General features: G+C 42.1%; 1 protein-coding gene across 4 annotated transcripts in view; it reads right to left on the bottom strand.

Annotated features, from left to right (window-relative positions):
• The window catches only part of xylt1 (xylosyltransferase I), a 138,168-nt gene extending 123,681 nt beyond the window's left edge, over positions 1-14,487 (bottom strand). The window contains exons 1-4 of one of the 4 annotated variants that reach the window (XM_047333781.1): positions 14,331-14,487; positions 13,003-13,122; positions 7,430-7,567; positions 5,025-5,214 (exon numbers count right to left, since the gene is read on the bottom strand). The gene's annotated coding sequence lies outside the window, so the exon portion shown is untranslated. Of the gene's footprint in view, positions 1-5,024; positions 5,215-7,429; positions 7,604-13,002; positions 13,123-14,330 lie in introns of those variants that run through there. The other 3 variants (XM_047333780.1, XM_047333783.1, XM_047333782.1) reach the window with 3 other exon arrangements.
• Between the last annotated feature and the right edge of the window lie 5,914 nt (positions 14,488-20,401).

The raw sequence follows: 20,401 nt of genomic DNA, 5'->3' as shown, positions 1-20,401 counted from the left end.
TGCTCTCTTATGATTCTGAAAGGTTATGATTCATCAAAATGCATTTGTTGATGTCTGAAATATGATTGTGAGTGGTTCTGATAAATCTTATGATAAAACTCATGAACGAGTCACTTTTCTCACCAATGTAATGTCACACTTAGAATGTATAAGGAAGAGACGACCAAATGAAAGAGGTGAGTAAAATGTTAGCATGTGTAAAATAATTGATTTGTTGGTTTTATGATGATCTTAACATATAATATGTAACTTCTGGGTATATGTCCATTTACACCATCATCTGCAGATTACCTGGGTTTATATTGCTCTTTTGCAATAGTTGTAGAATTTACTCACTCTCTACAAAAGGCAATCTGTTGTTTGAATGATTTCTATAGTTTAGTCTGTATCACTCAGTATTGTTGAGGAAATCCGTACATTTGTAGCCCTTCAACTTCAATCTAAATGCTTTCTCTGAATCTAGTGCCATTAATGTCGAGTTTGATAAACAGGTTGTGTATTTTATAATTTTATTAAATATTACAGTGATAATATGTTGCTATCACCCTGCCTCTTATCATTTAAAAGTTGTGTAATCATTTTAATATCCTAATTAATTAACCCATTAATATTGCCATATCAATAACAGCTTTAGACGTTGTCTGCAGGATTGTTTGATTATTGAGGGCGTTGTTATTAACATTCGGACAAGAGATAAGTAATTTATTGTGTGAGTGTGTACTGTAATTGTATTGGTAATCCATCTATTCAAATCCAATTTGAATCAAAGATATCAATCAACCTTGGGAAAGGCTCCGGAGGCATCACACTTTCAAGACTCCAAGGCCTGTAGCCGGTGTTAAGGTAAGGTACACAACATGGTACCACACCAGAGAGCACCAAGCAAGTTTGGCTTGGTACACAGTTGATTTAAAACTTAGTTTCCAGAAGTTTTGAATAACAGCTTTGGTGGGAGGGTCCAAAGAGCTGGGTATAATCTGTAGGATTTATAAGCAGGTGAATATATTAAATGACTCCGGTTTCTATTAGGCATGTTGCACCAAATTGTTTATCGACCCATATCTCAGCGCTGACACTCCCTGATTAATGATGTTATTACGGGGGGAGGAGCAGTGAGGGGGAAAGATGACAGGCTGTTGTTTGGCTGCACAAAAACATTGACCATTAACGTGTGCGCGCAAGTGCACATTTGGGCATCTAGAACTGTGTTAACATTAGAATGTGAAAGTGATCACACATTTGTGTTTATAGGTGCATTAACGCCTGCAGTGTGTCCATCGATGTCTATTAATGCGTAGCTTTGGATGAGCTGTGTGTTAGTGAGGGAATGAACATACACATACGTGCATGTACAGTGTGTGTAATATAATATATATATAAATCAGCTATAACAAACTAAGCAAACAAAAGGCGGATCATAAACACAGAGGGAAATAAAATAAAGTTACATTACAATATATATTGCCAGTACAAAAAAACCCACAACAACACCAAACATTCATAAAGGCCCAATTTTAAAAGGAACATAAAATATTGCTTGAATGATTTTAATACTGTTCCACAGCCTACCTTCCAAGTTTGGTGACGGAAATACCAAAAGCACACTCACCCTTGGTAACTAGCCAACATCTAGGAATAACCCACAGTTCTCAGCTGAACATATACCATAGTCAATTACTGCAGAAAATACATATTTAGAAAAATCACCACCATTCTGCATTGCCCCTTGTGTCAAACTGAGGTGCTTTTATTCAGGATTGTCCTTTTAGCGTGGTTGAGTATTCAGCCTGCGCTTTGAACAGCATGCTAATCATGTCACGCCAAGGTTTTCACAATGACAAGACACAATCCATATTTCAGGTTTTATGCTCCAGTCTGCTGTGATGCGTGCGACAATGCAGAAGAGGCACTCCACTACGGCTGCAATGACAGGGAAGGCGAGATGACGTCTCAGAATCATATGTAAGTGTGTGATCAGTTGACCAAAACCATCACTGGCAAAGCACTCTGCGTCTCTGCAGAGCCACCAGCATCACAGAGGAAAGTTTTCCTCCTAGTGCTCTAAGGAATCCTCCATCACCCTGCCCACTTCTGGAGGTTTTCTGTCAGCCGTCAGTCCCGCTGGATGAAGCTCCCCGGCCCCCTTGTTGTGAGTCCAGCCAGTCGGGGATACAGTAGGTCTAGGTGACCTTTGAGCTGTGGCAGGCTGCACGTCATCCGACACTTGTCATTCACATCTGCTCCTGGACCCGTGTGCCGCTGGTTTGAGTGTATGCCTGCTTGGGCTCGCATGGCATGTGCGTAAGTGAGACAGAGTGGGACTGTGAGGGAGAGACTGAGGGAAGCAGCCGTGCCTCGCTACACCTACGACGGATCAGTCGGGGGGGGGGGGGAGAAAAATGAACTAATCAGCCTCTCCAGTGGTGGAATCTCACCCAATTTATTTCCAAGCTAACCGGCGTTGGTTAATGAGCTGAAGCAAAGCATCCTCTCCCTTCCTTCTCTCTCCGCTCCTCCTGTCCTCTGATGTTTCCACTGGTGATTCCGCACATCACACCAATTACTTCTGAGCACATCCGTTCATGTGCACGCACGTTCACGTGTCCAATCACACAAGTTCGCAAGGTAGCACAGGGAGAAAGACATGAATAGATTATGAATGCAGAATACCTATTCTGCAGTCTCGCACACACACCGGAGAAAATCAAAAAAACATCTCAGTGCACACACTCTGAGCTCTTTGTTTAGTCTACCAATTACTGAAAGTTTGTGAAAGGGTAAGAGGCCTGGTATTTAAGAAAACAGAGAGACCCAGACAGTGTCATTACCAAAAATGTTTTACCAGACAGATAATATCTAGGGGAGTCAGATTGAAATAATACCCATTTGGATGCAGCACAGGCAGCCCTCTGTCTCTTGGTGGAAAAATACATAGGGCCATGCAGACTTTATATATGCAAATACACTGTGCCACTTGGACTTTTTCCCCATGGACTGTAGCTGTAGCTACTCGGGTGAAACCTTGTCTTTTTACTATACCGTAGTTCCACACGCTGATATATCTAGTATGAATTACTGGAACAATACAAAGATTTGTGTTGCAAGTTTGTTCATCGTTGTCACTCTATATATGGTTTTATTATTATTCATTTACTATCTAATCATAAAAAAAACTTACAAGGGGTTCACTTACTTTTCGCAACAAACACTTAAATCTTCTTAAAATGCTTAAACACAAAAGGGGCTGTCGTCAGTAGTCCACGCACGGCAGCCAAAGCATATGTTCCATTCTGTGTCAGGGGTGCAATTCTCCACTTACAGCCAACTAACTGCTATTTGCTGTCTTCATCATCATTATCAATCATGCATATTTGCCATTTCCTCAAACATATGTCAGAGAAAGACACAAGAGAATATACTCTGACATACAAGTTACCTCTCCAAATTAAATAACAAAATACATGCTCTCAAGAACAACATGCAGCCATTTTTTTTCTTCTTATCAGATCTCCCCTATCTGTAGAATGGTTTTGTCTGTGTTGTCTTTCATAACCATTACAAATGACTATAATGATGTATCAATGCTATGATTCAAGGTTTTTAGAAAAATACTTATATATTTGCTTCAAAGTGATGAAAAAATTACCCATAAGTAAGAAACTCGTTTGATTAACAGCAGACTAATTTACATGACTCCCACAACAGGTCTGGAAAGCAAATGTTGTCCTAAATCACTCGTACGCACAACTTAAGAACTACTCTTTGTACAAATGTTTCTTGCATGAGGCCCAATGTCTGTCAGTGTTTGCCCTGTAATCATTGTCCCATTGACGCAAATATTAAAACCATCGGCAGCTTTAAAATGCCACACATATTGTACAGAAACCACTTGGACCTTCAGTCAATAACTACACTACTTAAAGGCTCCGTCCACCTAAGTGCCAATACTGTCGAACACATCAGTGAAAAAAGCATTCTCTATAAGTCACATAACTGAATGGCTCAGATGACCTTTTGAGAAAATGCCAGTGGAACCTTTCAGCAAAATCCTACATGCCAGGAACATGGCTGGGGATTTGCAAAAATCTGCTGCAGTGAACAGTGGACCAATCTGATTTTCAATGAGGGCCGTTAGCAAAAGCCACCCTCTCTCACTTCTTTAATTTGGACCAGAGAGATGAGTGAAAAAGCAGCAAAAGACAGATAAAAAGAGGAAGGGGAGGGTGAAAGAGTGTGCTATAGTCCCTAGTATAAGACATTAGGTTTTCTCAAATGTGTGCAGGCTCCTATATTTACTATGCAACAAGGTGAATGTTCAAGAACTGGTTAAAATTGTAATCAAAAAATGATTATTGAGCTTGTCTCATATGCGTCAGTCCTTTGTTGAACAGGCATGAGTGTGCAGCCGTCACATAATTAAAAGGATTAGTGGCAGTGTGAATAATTTCTAAAAGGGGGCACTGAATAACAGCTTCACTGTGCTCCACACCGTTATTAATGTACAGATTAAAATCATGAACTTCATTTCAATTATATAAGGTATTTGTATTTTTATCCCGATATATCAAGTGATACATGCGCTTGATTGATTAAAAGTGACAACATCTTACTGTGGGGGGGAAAAACAGGTCACATTTACATCCGTGACAGATTTTATAAGAAAATAATCTCATGACCAAAAGAATATGCAGCAAGAACACACGGCGGAATGCAAAGAAATTGATGTGTCAAGTTAGATAAATCATTTCATGATTTCAAAGCCCCCAGAGGATCGCTTAAAATCAGGTTACATGGACAGTTTATGCTATTTTTAAATGTGCACAATGAGTTCCATGTACCCTTGAAATGAAATGTGGTCAGGTGAAAATAAGCAGGCGATGGGTGCTACAGAGTCCTATCACTCTTTCTCTTCTACATCCAAATCGGTATCCTTTGCCTCTGTGGCACCAAAACCCAACCTATTAACCATGTGATTAAGTGCATTAGCGTGCATCTCTCTCCATGTACTCTAGGCTCAGTCTCACCTAACCTGAGATTTGCCTGTCAGGGATGATCAGCTCCCGTCTGCATGTTTGATGCGGAGTCACGGCAGAAAAGGCCAAGAGTTCATATCCGCAGGCACCGACACCAATCACTTGCGAGCGCTGGGCACCTGCATCATGTCATCATGTTCCCATGAGTCTTTTCATTTAGTGGTGTGGAAACCAGGCGCCTCTGTGGATGCATAGGGAGAGAGAGAGAGTCAGAGGGAGAAACTGAACGGCTCAATATTCTATCTGGGCTGAGCTTGATGAAGAAATCAATAGAGACACAACATATTAAAACACATACACTGTTCGACGCCGTGAAATACCAAGCAATGTCTTTCATTCAATACCACAATCTGATAGACTCTTACACTAAAAAATTGTAATCATTTTAATTTAATTGTGCCCAAAGATCTTAGCGTTATTTTTTTAACCTCTGTTTGGGTGGGTCATTTCTACTCTGCCCATCTCCTAACTCCTTTCTTACAGAAGCAAAAGATAGGCTTCTTTTCGGGCAAGAAATGGCAGCAATTAAAAGGCAAGTGGCTTTAACGAACTCTCCTGTATATCTGAGGGCTGTTTGGGTGGTAATTAAGTCCTCCAGAGTGTTGCAGCCGTAAGAGCCTCAAGCAACTCAGGACACACACAGCCCAGTGTGACCAGATTAGAAGAAGAGAAATCAGCCCCTTGCTGCTCTCAAATGGCCGCCATTGCTTCAGGCAGTCCATTATTCTACAATGCATGACTTGAATCACCTTCCAATCAGTATGAAAGTGACATAAACTTCCCAGTTGGCCGCTTAACAACACTCATATAACTGTATTTACACCAAGCCATTCAGCAAAAAATTATTGTCTCAAGGCTTTTCGGTAAATGTGTTTATTTGTCCTTTGGGTAAACATTGTGGGATGATGAATTACTTGACAACTAATGACTACAATAACTTACTTTTAGGTACTGTCACTTTTTTGGCAACATGTAACTGAAGAACAGATGCTGTGAGTTCAGATAATGTTACTTCTGAAATCATTAAAAAGTTCACACTCATCCTCCCATGAACAGGGACTGTCCAATAGAAACCATTAATGGCACTCTGGCAAAAGTGATACCCTGTATCCCTGTAGGAGTTTGGAGGGTGCAGTGTTTTTTTATTTCATTAATTTTTTTGCCTTATCATAACCCAAAATACAAGAATTGTAATGGTGTGCACACACCAAACGCAAAGTGAATGTTTGCGTTGCGTTACTTGCATCCAAGGCCAACAGCAACCATATTATTAACTAACATGTTTGTTTGTGGGGGATGCAGGTTACTAAAAAAAAAAAATTTGATCACTACTAGCACATTCACTGTTTACCATTATTCCAGAGTTTGGCCAATATAAGCAGCTCTGTTCCTGCGCTTTGTTCCATATGGTAAATTCTACACTCTAGTAAGCCAACAGATATTTCAGATAATGCTTGCTTGAAAGCATTATCTGATAATAATGCACATAAGCCAAATACAGTGGTTAGACTTTATCCTAAGCCTTTTTCACTTCTAACTGCTATTTGAAATTGGAGAAAAAACCCAACAACAACATACGAAGAGATCGCTAATGTATGCTAAGCAGTCAAACAGGGTAAGGATAACAGCCTTAACATGATACAATGTCATAAGCAAAGGGGCATTATAATGTCTCTCGGTTGTTGTACAAGTCACATACAGTATATTATATTGAACATAGTGAACATATGTGACAAGCAGAGTCTTCAGAACCACTTGAATCAAGGCCAGTTCTTTCAATTTGTCCCATACCTCCGGACCGCCTGAAGGAACATGACGCAAAGCTTATTGGGGGAAGTAAGGGAGACCCTTTCATTATCCCTGGTGTCTGCAGTGGGAGAAATCAATAAAAGTGTCCATGCTGGATTCATCTATATTCTACTGTGTGAACCTAATACCCTCACATGGGGAAATGAAGATGAGTGGGTGGTTTGAGTGGAAGAGGTGAGGGAGTTTCGGAGGTGGGGATGTGCTGGAGGGGAAAAGGAAGTACTAGATGGAGAGGTCAAAGAGTTATTTATACACAAAGTTTTTTGGTGGACTCACAAAGGTTGGAGTACCTTAGTAAAGGTTAGAGCAACTTTGGGGGATTTGAGAGTTTTCTAGATTTAGATAGTTAAAAAAAAAAGCATGCACAAATATCACTTCTGATCTGTGCTGAACCAACGAGGAAAACAACTCATTGGTTATTGCACTTGCTCCAAAGTTTAAGAGATATAAACGAAGATTAAATATTCTGCAATTATTGTGAGAAACAAATCAAAGAAGAACATAAGATTATTGGTGATGCACTAGATAGAATAACAGCACGCACCAACACCAATCACGCACGCACACACACCTAACAACTACATCACCTGTCAATGGGAGCCTCATTAGGCTGACAGGCGCTGGCCTCTCTGGGCAGGCCAAGACGTCAGAGCCCTCTCCTTCCTGTCATGGCATGATGGATCTCTCCACCACTGGCTGCCAAGCTGCCACTCCGGTCCACCTTCCTGTGGGCATCCATCAGGAAACACTCCCTAAGCATCCTGTTGATCAGCTTATTCGTAAAGATCCGCCATCGCCACCCAGGTCCAATCTGACCACATGTCGAAGGGACAATCGAGATTGGCTCTATTAGTTATTCTCTGTCTCTTTTTGTCAACACATGGATGAATGTTGTACCAATTACCAATTATACTAACTTTACATGTTTTACTATATGTACTAGCATCGACTGGCTCCAGACATCTGAAACACTGCCCACACCTTGTTTGTTCAGTGGTTCATGAAGGTCTGGTGTTATGTGGTAGTAGAATATAATAGGACAGTACTTAAGAAAGGGGCATCATCTCCATACATAGCTAGCTATATATGAAAAAATAAATATGAGATGGATAGAGGTCCGGCGAAAACTAGTGGCAATATTACTGCCATAAGTTTTGTTTGAAACAGTTACTTAATGCTAAGAATCCACGAGGGTGTTGATTGAGGAGCAACTGAACTTGTTTGTGATTTCTTGAAGACCAAGAGGCTTCTTCAATTTTAACTGAGTTAACAAGGTTCCTTTGAGTCATTGGAGCCAAAGGTGACTCCAGCTGTCCACCAATCAACATACAACTAGAACAGGCAGAAATATTAAATTACTACACAACAGCAACAGGTCAAACAACATGAAAAAATGACAATGATGGGAAACAGCATGAGGACAAGGCAGTGTCGCCAACTTAGCGCATTTGTCACTAGATTTAACAACTTTCCTGAAAGCGGCCTTCCTTCCTTCCTTCAAAAAAGCACCAGCAAACAAATCTAGGGGCTTGAACCACAGCTACTATCTGTTGAGGAAATTCGCCAGTAAAGCTCCCTTGTATAAAGTACATATGTCAAATTAAACCAATTTGAAAACATATTGAGCTGAAACCGACTGACAAAAGGACACAATGGGCCTCATGCAAGAACATCTTCGTATTCTTATCTTAAATTTCTCCTACATCTGTTCGTACCCTGAGTTTGTACGAACAGGCCATGTCCGATTCATCAAACGCTTCTATCTTCAGAAAAATGTGTAATTTACGTACATAAAAAAGATGAATTTCACCTGTGCGTATTTGAGCAAGTGTGCATGCGGATCGCAAAATTAGCATAACCAACACCCCTTGAATACCGTGTACGGTTTCTCTTCCTGCCGCATGTCAGGAAAAGCTCATTCATGAAAACGGCATTAAAGAGTAAAAGGAAGAAGTTTAGGAGGTTGAAGTTCTTTTTTCAGAGATCCGTAAATTAAAGTGTATTTTTTAGCAGCATCACTAGTAAATTCGGTTCATACTAGAAAGAATTCATAAAATATCGCACGGACGCACGATTATGGAACAAATCTGTTCGTATCAACATTTTTTGGCCTAATGACGGATATGCAAATTAGTGTATTGCGGTTCCACAAGAAATTTCCCCATCTAACCATAGACTAAGTTTTGACCTAGTTTTGTGAGTAACATTTCTGCTTACCTTCTTCTACCCACAGCTACTGTTGACAGCATTACAGGGTTTTCTTCTAACAAAGCTAAGACTTTATCTTTGATGTAATACTGTCTTGTCAGCATGAGAGCTAAAATCCTGAAAGGAGTGAAAGTTTGTGTAAAGGGGAGAATCACCCAAGTTCATCACTGATCACAGCTCTGACTTCGATGAATTCCCATAAGAGTATTCTTAAAGTCTTTGAGGAGAACCAATAAACTGTCAGCACCATTGACGATCGTGCCCGACAGGACAGCTGTCAGCCAGTGTGTGACAGGGAGAGCTGCATCCATATATTCTGCAGTGTTGTTGGATTGAGTGAGGCAAACAGTTCAGTGGTCATGTCACTGATAGTGTTTTTGTCCAGATTCATACAAAATGTTTTTGTTAAATAATTTTCAGATGTTGATAGCGAGAATTATATGTGAACAAGATAAACATTTCCAAGCATTTTGACAGCTCCTTCAGATGTGGGATGAACTAGTCAACAGTATCACTTTAGTACAAATGCAGTATCCTGAGAAAATGCTCAGTTGGATGGATATTTGATTGTTTGTTGTCTGTTGAAGAATTCCTTTGGTTTCATGTCAAAAGAAATCCTTACCAGAGTGGACCAAGGGTAGACGTCCAAACTGGCGAGGAACTGCAGTCAATTGCGTTGAATAGTCACTTTTTCAAGGCTTATACTTATGTACATGAAAGGTTAGACCTTGCGTTAGCCCATTCAGACACTATCAGCAACATCTCTGCAGACAGGATAGGGGGAAAAAAAAGTGTTTCAGTTTTTGGGTCAATTTGTGCCATAATGATGACTGAAATGGCCATTAGAATATCATGTGGAATATTCTGCAGGGAAATTCCATGGATGTGTAGATCTTGGCTGGGTCACTTCTGATGACAGTTTGCCACCAGCAAGAGATGCTTTAGTTGCGCTTGCTAGTGATGAACCTCGGAATAACCCTGTGGCATATTTCTTTGTCAATGCACTGTTTGGTGGGGAGCCACTACTATAACCAGAGAAGGCCTTCTGCGCCTTCCCAATGCTGTAGTCTAAAGGTAAAATGTTTTTGACCAATGATTTACCATAATGCCATTTTGTTATATTAAGAAAAAAAGATGCTCTCTGAGATGCTACAAAACCCCAAGAGGTTTGTGATCCACAGCGGCACTGAACAAACTTTAAGAGACAGAAGGCCTACGCCTGAGGAAACAAGCTTAAAAATGGCACAGGTAAAACTTGCAACTGAAGTTTTCAGGAGCAGTGTGACAGATCCTTTGGATGACTGCAACAAACGTCTACCTTTGCCACAGTGCAGTGGATGTGAGGAGACGATGGATTTCCTGAGAACAATTGATGGTGCTTTCGGTGTACTCGGCAGCAGGACAGTTAGGATAAAGCATACAGAGTTCCAATGAGGGTATTAAAACAAGAACATGCAGAGATATTGCTGCAACAAGTGGAAAAGACCCTTCTGAATCTCGAAATGAAAAGTGTAATGCCTACAAACCCAAGAAAATAGGAAACATGCTTCATTGGCTATATTGGCAGTGCAAGAAGTGAACGCAACATTTTCTGTGATTTGGTGGAAAAAACAGATGCCCAGATGCTTTTCTTTTCAATACATGATATGGATTCTACAACAATTCCACTGCAAAACATTTAACCGCTGCATACAAGTGTCGTGTCTGGATAAACATCAGGAGACTGAAAGGGGCAATTGTCTCCTCATGGATGCCATCAACAGTGAGATCCTTGCTTTTCAAATGATTTTGAGAATAACCTCTGGCAAACTTCCCCAGGGATATGGCTTAACATCAGCTGTTACGAATAAAGTGTTAAGCTCTGTTCAAAGCTCTGTTCCCAGAGCTGCACAACAACATGTTGAAAACTGCTATTGAAGAAGCCCTGGTAATGTCTTGGTGAAAATAGCATCCTCCATTTATTGCACCTCAAAAAAAAAAGGGGGGGGACTAAAAGTTCCAAAAGACTTTGTTTGACAAAAATACTTGTGTCTTTGCGCAATGATGAAGACTCACACAATGCAAGTGTTCGTGTAGGCCAAATGCTCAATTTTCTTCGCAATGTCCATAGCAAAAAACTCATGGCAATATTTTAACATGGATGTGAAAAGATACGTAAATATTAAAGGGCGAGTTGTAAGCATAATATTAACATAGCATAAAATGCTTGTTGTCGTTTCTGGTAAACAGTCATCGCCCGTGAGAGACACCTAGGGCGTTAAGCGAAAGCAAATTAATGCATATGATTGATTGGTGAGTATCAGTCTATTCCTTGACTGTTGCTTGGAATCTGTGCACCTACGAGATCTGAATTTAGAACTGTTTATCGGCAGTCTTACACGGAGCCAATTAAGCCTTTGTTGCAAAGAAATTTTTACTTCTCACTATAATACTAACAAAGCTCAGAAGCTGAACACACAAAAGCTCCAGGTCAGACATTATTATTCAACATCAGTAGACTACCTAGAGCGACATATGGGACACGAGGTTGTATGAATTATTTAATCTTCTTCAAACACTCCTCCCGAGGAGCATCCAGACATCTCACAAAGTGGAAGTACAGAGGCATTATCAGGCTTGGCGATAAATATCTCATACACCTGACGCACCCATCGCCAGATCCCTCTGTCCAACATCCCTGTGTGCCGCTCGCTGGGTTTGTATCATCAAAGAGCAGCCGGTGGCAGGCGGCACCTCTTTGAAATGTGTGTCTGTCCATCGAAGCCATTTGACGGATGACAGCTAGCAGAAGCACACGGTGGCCATGCCAGCTTGTACCAATTTAATGCTGACTGCTCCTGTATGCAAGTCCCAGTGGCGACCCCATGACCCAGGCACAACAGAGCACAGAGGCTGTTAATAGCCTGGGAGACATTGGTAATGAGGTTATCAATTAGAGGGGAAACTTGCTCTCATTTGTCCCGCTTATGATGTCATGTTTTCGAAAAAGGGGCTTCTGGGAAGGACTAGGTGAGGATCTGTAATTGCCATTTCATTAAAACATCCAGACACCAGTGTCCCATTATCGGTTGTTTTGTTGCGAGCAGATGTTTCCAATGCAGAGAAAGGTAGAGACAGGATTTGCACAATAAATTACCCCCCAAAAAAGACTACAAGTGATGATGGACCATTATGCTGACAGAGATAAAAAAAAAAAAAAAAACTGTATCACAACCACAAAGCGGATCATTAAGTTTGCATTTCTGTTTGTATTTTGGTTTCAGCCTTAGGCACACAAAAAGCATTCATTAAAATTAGCATATTTGTTTCCACATGTACTTTGGTGAGCTGCCAGTAACGGTATAACTATGTGTTATGGGGGGGTCACTCAGTATTCCCCTCAGCAGCTGGCCAGACGCTGTGAGCGTGAGGGTCCCAGAAGTTGAGCAGACAGAAAAACAGGGAAGGTATCTAATTCTCACTCCACATCCAAAAGCCTCGAAGGCAACACATGTATTATTCACGTGGGAAGACGAGAGACACACCCCAGCACGAGGGATAGCAACAGGAGGGAAGAAGAAAAGACGAAGGGAGGGACGGGAACATGCGAGAAGACAAATTGATACAAAAGGCAGACATTAAGCAACAAGATCAGAAGTGAGAGGGAGGCGGCTGAGAGCCGCGCGTCTGCAGCAAAACACTCCAGCGTTTGATTTCAGTGATTAACACACCGTCGTTCGGAGGGGAGGAACTAATCAGGGAGACCACGCTGCTGCCGTGTTTGGCGCCAACATCATTTTGCATGAACGAGGCTTCAACGGCACAGCGTGCAGTAAATGCTCTTTTTAAAATTGTTGCAGCTTTTCTGAAACCGCACGACGTCATGAAGAAACTCAAACACAAACGACAAAGGTGCATATCCTACTTTCCATTCACATATTCTTTGGGCAGAATAAATATTTGGTAAACTTACCCCCGCTCCTACGTCTGGTTGCTAAACATCAACATGGCGCTGGTATGACCGATGTGAACTCTGCGTTGTGTTTAAAATGAAGGAATCCACACTTGGTTCTCAGTCTGGCCTGTTATGAACCTGGTGAACAAAGGAATGATCCTGGTCAGCCACGTATAGGACACGGCGCACACACCCAGTCATTCTAATTACAGAAGCAAATTATCAACCTAGCATGCTAAGCTACCTAGCAAGCTAAGCTAACTAGCATGACCTAACATCGTGCACATTGCAAGAGATGAGCTTTTCAGACAGTATACATGGCCGTCGCTACATTCTACGGGAGCATTTATACATCATCATATCAACATTGTATGTCAATTAAATATATTTAAAAGAAACAATCAAAATGTGCTTATGACCAACCAACCACAGGCACACTCCTCGTGCACAGCTCAGTCACAGTACAAGGGCATATATCTACAGAGGAGACGCCCACTGACCAATCAAAATACAGAATGTCAATAGAACCTTTTGGTACTGGTTGATTAAACCATGGCAAGTGGAATCACTAAATAACTCTGTTACACTGGGACAAAATGTTATAGGGATAGTTCAGTGATTTTGAAGTGGGGTTGTATGAGTTACTTATGCATAGTTAATATGTTACCTTGTGGAGATGGTGATCGGCGATGTCATTTAATGGAGTTTTGTTGGAGAAGTGGAAGTAGTGAAAGTCTGAGTCCCACTGTTGCAGAGGGGACCCCCCCGAAAAACGTCTTTTTCGCCACACAGACAGCCGTTTAAGTTTGCGTTTCCTTTTCAAGCGTACTTGTATTTACTGCGCTAACTCGCGCTGGCATGGTATCACTCCGCAAACCAGATGTTTGACTCTAAGCTACCGCGGCGAGTTGGCGCAGTAATACATGGCCTTAGTATGCTTGAAAAAAAAAAAAAGTGCAAACTTAAATGGCTGTCTGGCGGAAAACTGAATCAGCGGAAAAATCCGGCCTTCTCCCTACACTTGAACGGATTTTTTTAGGTAAGCATTTTTAAAATGTGGCTTACAAGACGTTTTTCGGTGGTCCCCTCTGCAACAGTCGGACTCAGACTTGCGCTACTTCCATTTCCCGTCCAAACTTAACTATGCACGAGTAACTCATACAACCCCACTTCAAAATCACCGAACTATCCCTTTAAACTCGAGGCTTCAAAACAGTCGTCCGCAAAAACCAATGTGTGACGTCACAGTGGGTTGCCACCGTCAAGGGTACACACGGAACCAAAGCAAAGCACACAGAACCAAAGCAAAGAAAAAAGCGCAGGACCAAGAGACACGAGGAACTAACCAGAGCAGACTCCACGGATACCCGACGGGTTGTAGTAAGAGCCGGACGAACTGCCCCGGTGGCCTGGGAGCACGAACACTAAACACACCGGGGAAGATTGGACACAGGTGAGACACACCGCGAACAGGTGCAGACAATCACAGCAAGAGAACGTGAAGCGACAGATGAGAGACATGGGAAACAGGAAGTGCAGAGACACGAGGAACGTTACTCCAAAATAAAACAGGAAGTAACAAACTAGGGATAAAACGAACACAGGCGATAGCAATGGGCAACTTAAAGCCACAGTGTGTCACATTTAGAAGGACGTATTCACAGACATTAAAATTGTCATCAACTTTGAATGGGTTAAATATAGTTACATTAGGGGAACAGACCTGCTTGTAAGTCGCCATGTTTGCTACGTCGTGTCATGCAGCATTCCGGTCCCATTGCGACTCGGGAGGTCGGGAAAAAATCAACACCCCGACTTCCGTGGTCCAATTCCCGAGGTATAATGGAACGCGGCATTAAATACGGTTGCAGAAAACGGTCCACAATACTTCGCATTCGCGTTGTATTTCCAGCCCTGCTGGATACCGGAAATGGAATTAACGGTGCGTCACCATAAAGTGTCCCCTGTCGGCTGCTCAGTTGGTTCCATTTTACGACTTTACCACCAGATGCTAGAGATAACTAGAGAGTACAATAGTTCACGGGGCCGAATCATGGCAGCCACTTGTGTGAAAGCTTGCATTGAGTGGATACAGGTTCGGAAAAAATATTAATAACGTGCGATTTAATCAGAAAAATAAATAACAATCTGCGATGTGGCATGATTACATATCCAGTAGCATTGGCAGCAGTTTTAATTTGTTGATGAATTTTAGCAATTTAGTTCTGCTAAAAACAGTTCAGTTAAATATCAGGATTTTTATTCATACCCTCTATCATGCAACCCACCACCGGTCACACAAATAGTTCCATAATGTTCAACTGAGCGGTTATACTCACCACCACCATTCATGAAGATTCTTCATATTGACAAAATCTAATTGCCACAGTCTTTTTTTATTGCTGTTTCTATAAGTCATGCTTTACATCATTGAGCTACAAAAACAATGATTTGTCAAAAAAAATAATTATGGAGCCAAATCTGTACTCTTAGTCAAGTACTGCTCTGCTCTTCTTCTTTTTTTGTCGGATCAAAATTTGCTGTTCAGTACCAATGTCCCAGCATTTGCTTCTATTCCCCATGTAGATATCAACAAGTCTTTTACACTGTAAACTGAAACTGCCAGATTTTTGAAAGGGATTCAATGACTTTTGAGTGGGTCGTTCAGGGTGACAGCGAAGTCAACTTATCCCTCCAAGCTAATGTGTACTAACTTTTAAGAATTAAAAAAATATTTTCCCCATGTATATATATATATGTATATGCATTTTTGTGGTACATTTCTAAATTAACTCTCCGTAATGAATCTATGCTAACTATGATTTTCTACATCTGCCACTGCAAACAAACATAGAGGCTTTAGCTCTATTCCCACTCGGAGAGTGTCTATTTCTTTTGTGCTCATGAAGCTGAAATGCTGCAGAGGGGTTTGTAGATGCTACCGGTCAACCCAGCTTTTGATTGTTCACACTAAATATATTAATGTGCTCAAGGATTTGTTGATGGCAAAATCTGCACACGGCCCATTGAAATGATTTCAGTGTTCCATCCATGTGTCTTCCCTCTTGCACCAAAGACCGCCCACACAAGCTCTTTACCCGTCCCCACTGTGTCATCCCTTCATCCTCAGGCTAACCAACAGTGGAGGTCAGTGAGGATTTCTCTCTCTCTCTCTCTCTCTCTCGCAAACACACACACATTTGGTTCCCCCTCGCTCAACGTCTCGAACAGACTCTGCCACACACCCACACAGCTTTCCTAATTGTATGCGCCGCACACCTATCAAATTAAATTAGCACACAAAACCCTCTTGCGCTATCACTTGGGCAACCATTCGCCCACTTAATTAATCCAGTTAATCAAAAAAAAAAAGAAAAAAGAAGGTACATCCACCTAATCAAAACATGTGCGTGTGTCATATCTGGCGGCATCATCGGTATCCTCCCACCACTGCTCAGCAAGGTGTGAAGGGCGAGGCGGGGTCACGGGGAAAATTTCATTCTAGTTTTCCCCCCTCATTTCATCGTCCCCAGTCATCTTGAAACATTTTCCAAAGCCCGACGCTACAATTCGGACCAGATACCTTGTTTTGATCGGACGACGGTGACCGATTGGTGCTTTGATTCCAGAAACGACATCGTTTGTCTGTTTGACGTTAACTGATGCAAACCTCGTTAAAAATGTATTTTCCATATTCGCTGTCTGTGTCGAACATACCATATAGATAATCGCGGCGGAGCGACATATTTTCGCAGGTCCGTTTTTCGGGAATCCATGGCAGGATACAGAGCAGAGTTTGAATACAATGAATATTTTTGCTTGGGAAAATTAAGCGAAAGCCGGATTCTGGACCACACGTTCATCGCTGTGCTGTGGCTGAATTAAGACGGGCCCACTCCTGGCCTGGAAGGGCAGCTTTAACGACTCGCTGGGCATTAATCGATACTGTTAGCGCTGCGAGCCTACGCTAAATATTTAACATTCAAAGCTCATCCCCGCTGGTGTACCAGAGGAAAGGTCTCAGCAAACGGAGGCCTGTCGGTCCAGGCTCCCTCCAGGGTGTCAGCGGCCATGTTTGCCTCTTCTGTCCTCATCCGCGACGTGACTTTGCTCAAGGACTCCCATCATTTCGGTCCGATCAACTTCCTCCCCGCATACGAACACCAGACATCCCTCTGTCGCACTCCTCCTCCCCCGTCGTCAGGCTCCGTTGACCGTACAGATGACAGTATAGACTACGGCGCCAGTGTTTCGGAACCACGAGCTGAGGAGAGCGATGAGGGAAAGGGAGAGGAGACATAAGACAAAATGAGATGGATGGAGAGGAGGAGAGACAGAGAGTCAGTCTTTCCCAGAGCCTGTCAGTTTTTTTTAAATTTTTTCTTATTTTTTATTACTGTGATGTCTGAGCTTTCATATCTAAAAAAAAAAAATCTCTCAAAGCCAGGAGACGTTGCTGTGTGGCGAGCGGCAGGCCTGAATGCTTGTGTTCCAGCCTGGCGCTGGACTGCTGCCGTGGGGCTCACGCGGGGAGGTAGACATGTTTCCAAAGTCATTGCTCCGATGTCTGGGTAAAAAACTGAGAGAAGAAAGAGGGGAAATAAGCTTTTATTTTTTATTAAACAAACTCTTCAGTTGGACCTTTCATTTACATGGTTTAGCATGATGGATAAGATGTGCCAGGGAGAGCCATGTGTCTTCAAGAAGTGTTCTGATGTGAATTGAAATATAGTCTGATTTACATACAAATAATCACAGATGTGCAATCGCTGCTGGCCCAGTGTGCAAGACACCAACCACAAACTACTCCAGCCCCACTTTGAGTTCCCAGCCAGGGACCTCCGCTGCACCACGCTCCCCTTCTCTTAAGTGTCAAATATGTAATAAATGCTCCCAAAGCTTTAAAAAAAAAAAAAAAAAAAAAAAACTATAGATGTGTGCTTTAGATACCTGAGACTGGACTTGTCTCATCCCACTGAAGAGCTGCTAAATCTTCCCAAGTAATGGAGTGTGAAGCAAATTGATTATTGATTATGATATCGATTGAGAGGAGCTGCTGTAACGTCACTAAGTGGTGGCATTCCGAAACAGATGTTGCTGCTGAGGTTTTGTTTCTACTTGGGAGAAAGCAGAAAAAAAAGGTGTAAACACAACTCTGGCACATGTCATTACATATTACACATTACATTTTGGAGATACATCACTAGAGGTGGTGGAGCATTGTATTTTGGCGCCCATTTTGTTTATGCAGGTGGCGGTAATGTGCCAAGAAATGCAGCAACGTGCAGGGATGACAAATACGGCTGGCAAGCTGAGTGATTTGTTTTTTAGATTTTTTTATTTTATTATTTTTTTTTAATGAGAAAAGGCTGCGTGCTGTGACTGGAAACAATGCTGATGAGACCGGCGACAGTGAACCAAAACATTAAAATTGTGGGCCAGCAGCGAACCAGAGCGATGAGCAAAAAAAAAATAGAAAATAAAGACATTCAAATGCTCCGTACGAGTCAAAGGGGAACTGCAGAGTTGGGCGATACTGTAACTCTCATCGGGTTCATCACTACGGGCAATAACTGTGACACATGTAGTCAGGTTATTTTTACACATTCAACACAAGGGAACAGTTATGTAAAGCGGTATGTGCGACACAGCTAATAAGATAAGATATTCCTTGTTACAGCAGCAAAGAGGATCATTCATATTGGTTATTAAAAACAACATGAATTATCCTCTTTGCTAAGATATTCACAAAATATTCAATAAAAGTACTAGATTACACAAGACCTACACATTTACCTTCCTTCACTGTGGGCTGTCTGGCTGTGGATTCCCTCCAAGGCCAGTTCAGTCGAGACTGTTTGCGGATGATCAGCTCTGCAAATGCTCATGTCAGAGTTCAGCAAAGCTGAAGCCTTTGTGTCGCTCTAAGCGTTGTACATATTTACTTGGTGCCTGAGAGCAATTTATTTTTGTAATAAACACATTTTGAAAAGGTCGCGGTCATGAAAGGCCGGTGTGACTGAACGCCGGCAGTAATATTCTCACTCTGCGTGTGTTTTTAAAAAAGTATGAACGATAGGAGACTTTGAACGCCTTCTGTGCGCTCTCGCTCCTCTGTGATGACATTAGTTGGGGCGACGCCACCTCCGCTTTCATCACTACATCACAGCTGGCACCCAGTAAGCTGGCATTTTCATATAAAGGGTGACATGACACACCTCTTGTACTGATAGAACTGGCACTTAAGAGTCGTACACGTACACACACACACACACACACACACACGTACACACGCACACACACACACACACACAGATAATATTACACATCATCCTCACCGCGGCCCGACTTGTCATCATCCCCAATGAATATTTTATTTCTCCCCCCCCTCGCCGGCCTTCTCATTAAACGTCTGGTATTAATGTGCTGCAGACGGCAGTGTGTGTGTGTGTGTGAGAGTGTGTGTGAGTGTGAGTGAGTGTGAGTGAGTGAGTGAGAGAGAGAGAGCTGCGCCTCCCTCCACCTCCTCCCTCCACCTCCTCTGCTCCACAATGACTTGTGTCCCGGCCAACGCATTATGACTGGTAGGGGTGACTCAGGCTGGGCAGCGTGCCACCGGAGTTTGGGGTGACATGAATGGAGAGGGGTTATTTTTAGGTGACAACACAGATACAGCAGACGTTCAGAACCCGGCGTGATTCTGTCGCGGTATACGACTTTCCAAAATCCTTTTGCTTTAATGTAAACTCTAAATGAATTAAATTACAGTCGGACAACACAACTCGACTATAAAGGAGTTTGTGTGACAAGGATTTTTACTGTTTCTATTGTGGAAACTTCTCATGAGACTAGTGCTGCAACACTTAAGCGATTAATCGATTATAATCACTTACTAAATTAATCGGCAACTATTTTGATAATCGGTTCGAGTGGTTTCTCTGATTTCAGCTTCTTATATGTGAATATTTTCTGGTTTCTTCGCTCCTCTATGACAGTAAACTGAATATCTTTGGTGTGAGGATGAAACAAAACATCATCTTGAGGTTTTGGGAAACAAACCATTTTATGACATTTTATGGACCAAACAACTAATCGACTAATCGAGAAAATACTCGACAGATTAATCGATTATGAAGATAGTCGTTGGTTGCAGCCCTACATGAGACTGCTACGTCTACACATTAACCGGTTTTAAACAGCTTCCACGAATCCACATTTTGATGGGGTCTTCTTAGAAGCCCTCAAGGGTCCGGGAGGGTCCCCGCTTGAATAAAGTACGAGAGCTACTCGGATCAACTATGATCGGTGTCTACAACAGGCCGCCATGTGTTGTGAACCTGAGCGCCGGGGGTTGTTTGATGGAACCGCTGACCCTGGTGTGTTGCTGTTTGCTGCAGACAGATGCCGAGCGGAGTGG

Source organism: Scophthalmus maximus, chromosome 8 (assembly GCF_022379125.1).
Source record: "Scophthalmus maximus strain ysfricsl-2021 chromosome 8, ASM2237912v1, whole genome shotgun sequence".
Taxonomy (NCBI): domain Eukaryota; kingdom Metazoa; phylum Chordata; class Actinopteri; order Pleuronectiformes; family Scophthalmidae; genus Scophthalmus; species Scophthalmus maximus.
The sequence above is the reverse complement of the archived record's forward strand: the minus strand, read 5'-3'. Positions and strand labels throughout refer to the sequence as shown.